The sequence below is a fragment of the Lactuca virosa genome, chromosome 6 (genome assembly GCF_052849685.1).
Source record: "Lactuca virosa cultivar CGN04683 chromosome 6, Lactuca_virosa_CGN04683_v6, whole genome shotgun sequence".
Classification (NCBI taxonomy): Eukaryota; Viridiplantae; Streptophyta; class Magnoliopsida; order Asterales; family Asteraceae; genus Lactuca; species Lactuca virosa.
The window spans coordinates 16,083,709-16,092,723 of record NC_136431.1 but is presented as its reverse complement, the minus strand read 5'-3'; positions in this window follow the sequence as shown (position 1 = coordinate 16,092,723).

Below are 9,015 nucleotides of genomic sequence, written 5' to 3'. Positions count from 1 at the left end.
TTATACAGTATTCGGTATATATATATTGGGATTCTTTTCTACCATCTCTTCTTTCTTCTGTCACATCTGCAGAAATGTCTCATATTCAGTCTCCAAATCCGGAGTCTTCTTTGATTTTAGTTCATGGAATTGGATCTCCATCTCAATCAGCAAATGAAACATCTTGTACAGCTTTGTCTCCTGTCAAATCATCAATAAAAGATTCCCCTATAAATAGTCTGCGTAAGTTATCTTGTGAGATAATTCTTTATGCCATGGAAGCGAACTTAAAGCCAAGTACACATGCTGATATTTTCTTGATGTTCAATCAAGTAAAATTTGAATAATGAATTAAATAGGAAATGAAGGAACAATGGGTGACAGAAGATAGGTTACAATTACTTCGAGGTGTAACGGGTGCATTTAGGCCTGGAATCTTGACTGCATTGATGGGAGTAAGTGGAGCTGGAAAAACAACATTAATGGATGTTTTAGCAGGAAGGAAAACAGGTGGTTATATTGAAGGTGATATAAAAATATCCGGATATCCAAAAAATCAACAAACTTTTGCAAGAATTTCAAATTTTAATTACCCTTTGGAAATGTCTAATCATAGATAATTCTTGATGTTCAATCAAGTAAGCTTAGGTTCATTAGAAAAGGTACAAAACCTATCTTTTATTGTCACCTCAAAATCGAATTGAGTTACATAGTGGTGTATGCCTATTCTGTTGCTTTTAACTATTACTTTCTTCTCCAGATCGCTTTTGAATATGCAAACAAAGAACTTAATATGTGGTTTACACAAATTGAAGAATCATTCTTGCATTATAAATGCTTGCAAATAATGAATTAAGTATGAATTTCAAATGTTCTTTTTCAGGCAATATAAAGACAAAAAGGAAGGAGCAGTAGAGCCAGAGGTCGATCCTGAAAGAGATCAGAGCTTAGTCTTTGCATATCAGGTAATATGACATGATCTTATTTGATCATATTAAATGACTCTTTTCCCCCTAACATAAACTCTTATGTGGTTCATTTCCCATTCCAACAAAATTACAGATATCTCTCAAGGCTGATGAAAGAGATCTTATTTGATCATATTAAATGACTGTTTTGCCCCTAACATCAACTCTTTTGTACAGTCCACTGCAACAGCTGCTGGAGTTGCAGGTGGTACAACATATGCAGGGGGGCTAGAAAATTGTATGTTGGCAATCTTCATTACAATATGAAAGAAGATCAACTTCGCCAGGTTTCTCCACCTTTCTTTTTTAGAAATTTCAAATATCACACGATTTTTTAAATGTGTTTAAAATAATCTAGATTTGTTCACTTGTCAGGTGTTTGAATCATTTGGTGTTGTAGAGCTGGTGCAGTTACCTACTGATGAGACTGGAAATTGTAAAGTTTTTGGTTTCATTCAGGTGAGTTTACTTTTCCATATATTTAGATTTTAGATGCTGGCTTTTATTGATTTAAAGGGATTAAGAAGAACAAGACTTTTTTGTGTTACTATTCAGTTTGCACGCCTTGAAGATTCTAGAGCTGCATACAATTTAAATGGAAAATTGGAGATTGCAGGTCGAATGATGAAGGTACAAATTTCTCATGTGATTGTGTTAAGATTAATCGTCTGGATGTTAATGAATGATCATTTTACCCTTTCTGTTTGGAAGTGATCTTGAACAAGAACTGACTGTTTAATCAAGTACTTTTACAAACTGAAATTGTAAATGGCTGGTTATTTGATATAAATAATTATATACAATTGCAATTATTTATTATCACAACATGATTAGTAACTTAAAACCAAACACAATATCAACAACAACTTAAATTTGGCACACTATTTAACAGGTTAAAAAACAAATATTAAGTCTATCAAGTCAAAAAGAAGCATGCACTTATTCATGGAAGCTATATGTATATGTTTCTTTTTGACATGATGCAGAATGAACACCTTTGCAGAAAACGTGCCAACTGTTTACAAGTTTGCCTTGAATATTTTTTCTTTACATTTCGCCAAATCTATTGTCATTTTCTCTAAAATTGTGTCAAACACTATTAATAATCTACTAATTTACAGGTATCTGCCATTACTGATCAATCTGGAATGCAAGAAATGGGTGTAAATCCTGATAATTTTGATGATGACGAAGGAGGTGGCCTGGTTAGTATTATAAATTATATTCTTTGAAATTTTTGCTAGATTGGTAGGTTTAAAAGTAGAGTGCCCTAATAAGAATTAATTTTAAAAGTAGAATGAAAATGACAAGTGATTTTGTGTTGTGTTTACAGGGTTCATGAAAGCGAATAGCTCTGGAGTTAGAAGAGGAAAAGAAAGCTCAAGCTGAAAGAGATAAGATGCTGCAAATGCAAGTGTTGCATTCTTCATTTCAATTGTTAGTATGAAACACATAGTAGATTAGATGAATGCAAATTTATATATTGTAAGAAATAGAATTGTATGACATTAAATTTTATGCAATGGATTGTATTTTTTGTATATGGTATTTTATTTCTATTATGAGACATTAAATGCAAATTTAATTTAAAAATTAATAAATATATAAATATATATTTTTTTAATATTTAAATTTACGTAAAAATGTGTGTCATCTTCATTTATGACATGGCCTTTCTTGACAGGGGTTTTAATGATACGCATTGCGTGTCATAAATGTGCGTCGTAAATGCGCGTCGTCTATAGACGACGCACAAAAGCGTGCCGTCTCTCGTTATGATAGGGCCTTCCTTGACGTGCATTTGCGCGTCGTCTGAGCGTTTTACGACACGCATTGCGCATCGTAAAAAGCTGTTTTTCTAGTAGTGAATGAAGGATAAATGAATGTTTGAATATATATTAAAAATGAAATTTTTACCCTATGATTTTTAGGACGTTACACTTCTTTTGCAAAAAACTAAGAGTATGTATTTGGAATTCTTTATTGCCTAATTTTTATGTATACGTTTCTTTTTTTTTAAATTAGAAAATAAAATCATGTCTAACGATAATTGTTTAGTGATTGATGTGTGAAATTTCATAAACGAGTTTTAGGTTTAAACCTTACATGTCCAAAAGATTAATAGTGTTTCAATATTTAACCTTGAGGTATGAGCTTGGGGTTAGCTCAGTATAGGCTACCTATATGGTGCCTTTTACAAATTCTTTGAAACAATCAAACTAGAAATACAATAATTGCAATACTAACTTATTCTAAACTAGACATATGCATATACTATATTAGGAATTAAACTATATTGTGATGAAACGTAGAATCAAGTATTAATCAAAATCAGAGTAAAACGAATGCAGATTGAACAAACGATGTAAATAAGATCTGGTTTCTGCTCATTTATGCTTTTAACATTTACAGAGAAAATAGACAGGTTCTGTAAAGGACTCTTATCTAACTCTAGTAAAGTTCCATATTTATAGGAACAGTGAAAGCATACAAAAAATACTAAGGCATTGACACTTAAGCTTCGTACGAAATACACCTCAGTAAATAAACTTAACAAACATACGAAGGGTACAAAAGACTTCGACATATTACAACTAAATTCGACCCTTACAATCTCCCCCTTTGTAATAATGTCGACCTTCGTCAGTTTAAGAGAATTTGTATAGCATACAACATAACCCTTCGAATCTCAGTGTACCATGATATAATCTTCTTCAGCTCCTTCTTATCTCCTTCGTTATTTTTCTTGCAGCTATTCATACGAACAATGAAATTCGTATATTGGGATGTTGTGTATCTTTCCACTTCGGAAGCTTGAAACAAGAATCTTTTAGCTTTCCCATTTTTATCCTTCCCAGCAAATATCAAACCAAATGGCTTCAAACAAATTTCTCCGTCTGCATACTTCTTCAACTCAGGTTGAGTTAAAGGAAGTTTCATTGGCACTTTTAATGTCAATCCCTTTGCAGTAGCTAACTCAACATCAGTAAGTGCTAAACACTCATAATAGTTGTCAATGAAAATCTTGATGTGAGCCAACCCAAGTCGAAAAACTTCAGGATCAGGTTCTCGAAGATATGAAGCATCTTTATCCTTTAATAACAATGCAACTTATATCAGATCATACAAGTTCATTAAAGGAAAGTCAGCCACAGAAAAATCACAAACTTGCCCATTTGCCCTCGAAACAATGAAGCGAAGATTCTGCATCATATTTTCGAATAGCACATCTCGCTTTATGCTTATCACCTTCTTTATCTTTACCAGTGACCAAATCTCCTCTGGAAGCTTTCCAAGTACATCATGAAATTTGATCTTCATGTAAGTGTACTCATCATCATTGTCAAATTTCTCAGCTATTTTGTACTGAGCCATAATAAACATCATCTCATTAATGGGAAAATCCAATTGGCTCATATCTGTGTTGAGAACAACATAGCTCTGCTTTGGCTTCTTTTCGAAAGCATACATATGATTATATGCAACTTTCAACTCTATCGTTTCATAATTGTAATGCTTTGAAGGATCACCCTTGTTCATCCCAGGTGGATCATTCGCACGAAGTCGCATAATGCTTTGCACGATTCAGAGCTTTTCAACCTCAGCCTCTGCTTCAGCTTTCTTCTCCTCCTTTGACTTTTCAACCACAATCGTTTTGCCTTTGTCTTTTATTGAGGAATTATCAACACTTTCCTTAGGCTTCGAACTGTTGCCACCTTCCCCAATCACAATTCCTTTGGAAATTGGTCTTGAAATTGGCTTCGTTGAAATTGGCATTGTTGTCACAATAGTAGAAGTAACTGGCCCAGCTGTTGACATGATTGGTTTTTTTATTGGAATCTTTGAAGAAAACACCTTTCCAACAACCTTTGCATCTGCATGCAAATCTTCACCACCAGCCTTCGTACCACCAACCTCCTTTTCTCCCCTTTGCACCCCTGTGAAAACAGGTGGGGCATTCGTTGGAAGAAGGCTCGAAATGTGAGAAAGAGGAGCTAATTGTTGGTTCAAAATGGCTTCAAAATGAACGAATTTCTGAGACAAAAATTCTGGAGTGATCAACGGAGATGAAACTGATTTAACAGTTAAATCTTTTAGCTCCTTCAGCAGCTTGAGCATTTCCATAAAACTTTGATTTTCCATTGTAGAAATTTGAGTAAGTTGAGGACTCAAATCTTCGTACAACTTGACATATTTGGTAACAGCGTCACAAATAATGTCAACTTTTTGATTGATCGAAGCATAATCCCTTTGCACAATGGTAATCTCCTTTTGCATATCCTGTCGAAGTTCCTGAAGTTGCAAATTCACATCTTCCCTCACTTTCTTCACATCCTGAACAAATAACACATGTCGTTCCTTCACCAAATGCTTGAATTCTTTCACCTCCCCTCTAAACATCGAAGTTAGAGAATTCACCATTAACTCGTCATTCTGATCATTGTGATCAATCTTCTCCAAGAGTCGAGTCTCTCAGTCACGAACCATTCCAGAAACTTTATTCACCACTTTTGCTTCGAAGGTTTTCAACAAACTATCAACTTCCATACTGGATACAGACGAACTACTCCCCAAATCTGCTTGAGATTGAAGAATAGAATTCAATTTCTTGTTGAGAATCTTGAATTGTTTCATCGTCATCAACATATGATCAGGAAAGTGATCTTCTTCATCATCAAACTGCAAATCTTCAAACGTGCCTCCAAAACCTTCGTTGTCAGTATCATTTTCAACAATAGGTGAAGTTTTGACAGGTGAATCGATTTTGGGTGAATCAGTGGATTGAGATGGAAAAAGAGTTGTAAAGGGTTGATGAAGAATGTGTTCAAAGGTTGGGTAACTTGTAGTATTCGGAACAATAAAAGGAGGTAATGACACGAAAGTATCTGTTATCGAAGATATAGGAATACCTTGAGTAGTAGCATCAACTTATTTGTTCGACTCTCCCTCACCCATATTGACATTTACATCCATATCAGATACGTGTGTAAAAATGCCTGAAGTTCAAACCTCCTCAGTATGTGATTCAGTTAACGAAACTTCGGGTGGTATGACAATAGTCTTCTCAGGAGTAGATACAGATTGAGAAACAATTGGTTCTGATGTTTCAGGAACTATTTCTTCTTCAGATGACTCCTCTTGGATTACCAACTTTCGTTGCCTTTTCTTCTTCTTTGAAATATGTTTAGCCACGTCTTCAGCTCTACGTTTCTTTGACAAAGGAGAAACTGGAGCTGGAACCTCACGAAAAATGACCCCTTGATGAGAAAGTTGTGGTTTACGAACATTAGAAGGAGAAGATTTTAACAAACCATCAGAAGATTTTCGTGAACCCCTAGTCCTCTTGTTTAACCTTCGAAAAACACCAGATTTTGAAGGAATTTTCTCTACTACTACAGTATCATCAACAGGTTCCACTGGTTTGATAACAACAGTCGAAACATTCACTTCTACTGTCTCATGCTTCTTTGGAGACTTCGTGGATTCGTACACAATCTTCTCAGGAGACTTCTTAGTTTCGTGCACTGTCTTCTCAGGTGTAGCCTTAGCATCCTTCTTAGAACGTTTTGACTTCTTGGAAGGACCAGCCTCTTCTTTCGACAATAATTTTCCAGTCTCAACATCTGGATTGATAGTTTTCAAGTACTCAACCAACACCGAATTTGTTGGCTCAACCCTCTTTAACATTGCATCAGGAATCCAAGCAATGTGTGTGAATACTTCCATATCATCTGAAACTTCCTTTGGGAAGTGATACTTCAGAAACTCAGCCTTTTCTTCATCAGCAGGGACAGCAATTCCTTCTTTTTCATAGAAATAACCAAGTATCAAACTCCAATACCTAGCACACGAAATGCCTTGAACCATATTTGTGTTTTCGACACTCTTTTGGAATTCCTTCCACAGTTGTGTAGAGTAATCAACAGAAAGATCATAGTACAAGCCTGCTATCATCGCATAAACCTCCATGCGACCTTTGTCTAATCCAACACTTCGACCTGTCAAGCATCGAAGAAAAATTCCAAACAAGAAATTCGAAACAGTTGGAAGAGCTGACTTCTTGAAATCACTAATCTTCGTGAGTGGGGGTTGATGACCCATCTCATTAAACATATAAATAACTTGTGCAGAAGTGAGATCAGTAACAAGTTGAGAATTGGGAATATCCAGAATTTGGCAAAAGATTTTCTTGGACAAACGGATTTTCTTGTCATTCACCAGTTGAAAGGTGATGATATCCATTGCTTTGCTATACGTAGCAGTGGATCCTGCATGAGAAAGCCATGAGAGAGGAACTGCGACTGAGTTGAACATCGCCTTTAAAAGAATAGAACTCTTCAACTCTTCAGGATACAGAGACACATCCCCTTCCACTTGATAATTGGTGCTTTGAATCTTCATTATTGGTTGAGAAGTGATGTCTTCAGTTGTGCGAGAAGCAGAATCAACGCCAGCCATGATTAGGGTTTTGAAGCTTTGAAGAACAGAGAGAATTTGGGTATTTGATTTTTTTTGTGAGCGTAAAGAGACAAAGAACCCGTAAATACCTTTTTTATATGTAACCCTGAATTTGAATTGAACGCGGGATAAGCATTGATTGAGATCTGACGTGGCACCTTAAAAGTCGCACCAGTCTGCCAATAAAGTTGCCATGCGTCAAAAAGTAACTGTCACACCGCCTTGAAACCAGGAAACGTCTCCTCACACAGTCTGTTCGTGTCACCTCAAGGAATAGTAACCGTCATCGACCTTCGGATGGAGGTTAAGCTCTTTCGCCTTTGGGTTTAGAGACGAAGTCATTTGCTAGACTTTCGAAATCATCAACCTGAGTTGGTAGTACTCAGAACCTCAAGGATTTCGTGTGTGCAGTGTGACAAAGAAAAGATAAGAAACAAATTCAACGAAAATTTGGATCTGTGATGTCAAAAAAAAATTCGACACAAAAGCAGAGAAACCCCGGGCAAAGGTTGCTTCATTAATTATCAAGAGAGATAATCAACTGCTTGTGTATGTTCCCGTGAATTACAATTGAATACTTATAGAGAAGTATCGAAGGGCTTCTTTTGTTAGGCTTATTGGGTGGTTTATAATTTTGTTACATATCATCCTAAACATAAGGTGAGTAATTGTAACAGAAATTACTTGTTTGACCAGTGTAGTTAGTGACAAGTATGCTTTGAAGTATGTAGATAGTAACTTTAAAAGCAAATGAAACTCATACAGAAATCATATTCATGAAAAAATATTTGTTTTGGATCCTGTTGGGTAACAAACATCGTGGGCTTCGATAGTTTGATCAAGATCACTCATAAGAATAGAATATGATTTTGAGTTTCGAAAAATGGTACTGAAACAAATGTTTCGTCAAATCTGGAACATTGTTCCCCGTCAATTCCTTACAAAGATAGGAAGTTGGGTTTCACTTTCATCACGACCTCATGATGTCAGATCATTAACACAGAGTTTTGATATATCTAAATCTTGATGGGTGGAATCAAAGATCTCTTGGATATATGTCTTAGTGTGTGCAAGTGTAAGAAATTTTGTGATGAAAAAGATTGGTTTTGAGTAACGAATTGTACCTCTGTTATTTTTGGACAAAACAGATAACTCTTAACTCATGTGAGAAGAGTAAGGTAGCTCAATCGACTAATGTGAATATAAGCCTAACTTGGGAAGAAATTTTCGTATGAAAAATTTCATTAAGGCTTTCATAAACACACATTGAGTCTACAGAGGCTTGGGTCAACATGCTGCAGCATGCTTCTAGGGACAGTCTAACTAGTACATAGTTGTCGAAAGTTTACATTCCCATAGAAACACAAGCATGACCCTTGAAAAATTTTCGTGTTATCTGCACAAAGAAAAAGAAACTAAAAATAACAAAAATCATTTTGATGTTTTTGATTTTTCTAACTGAAAGAAAATATTTTTGGAGTTTTTGATTTTTCGAAAATATAACAACAAAATGAAAATAAAATCTTTTTGGAGTTTTTGATTTTTCGAAAATAAAACTAAGATACAAACTTACGAAAAACATTTTTACAAACAAACGAAAATTTGTAAG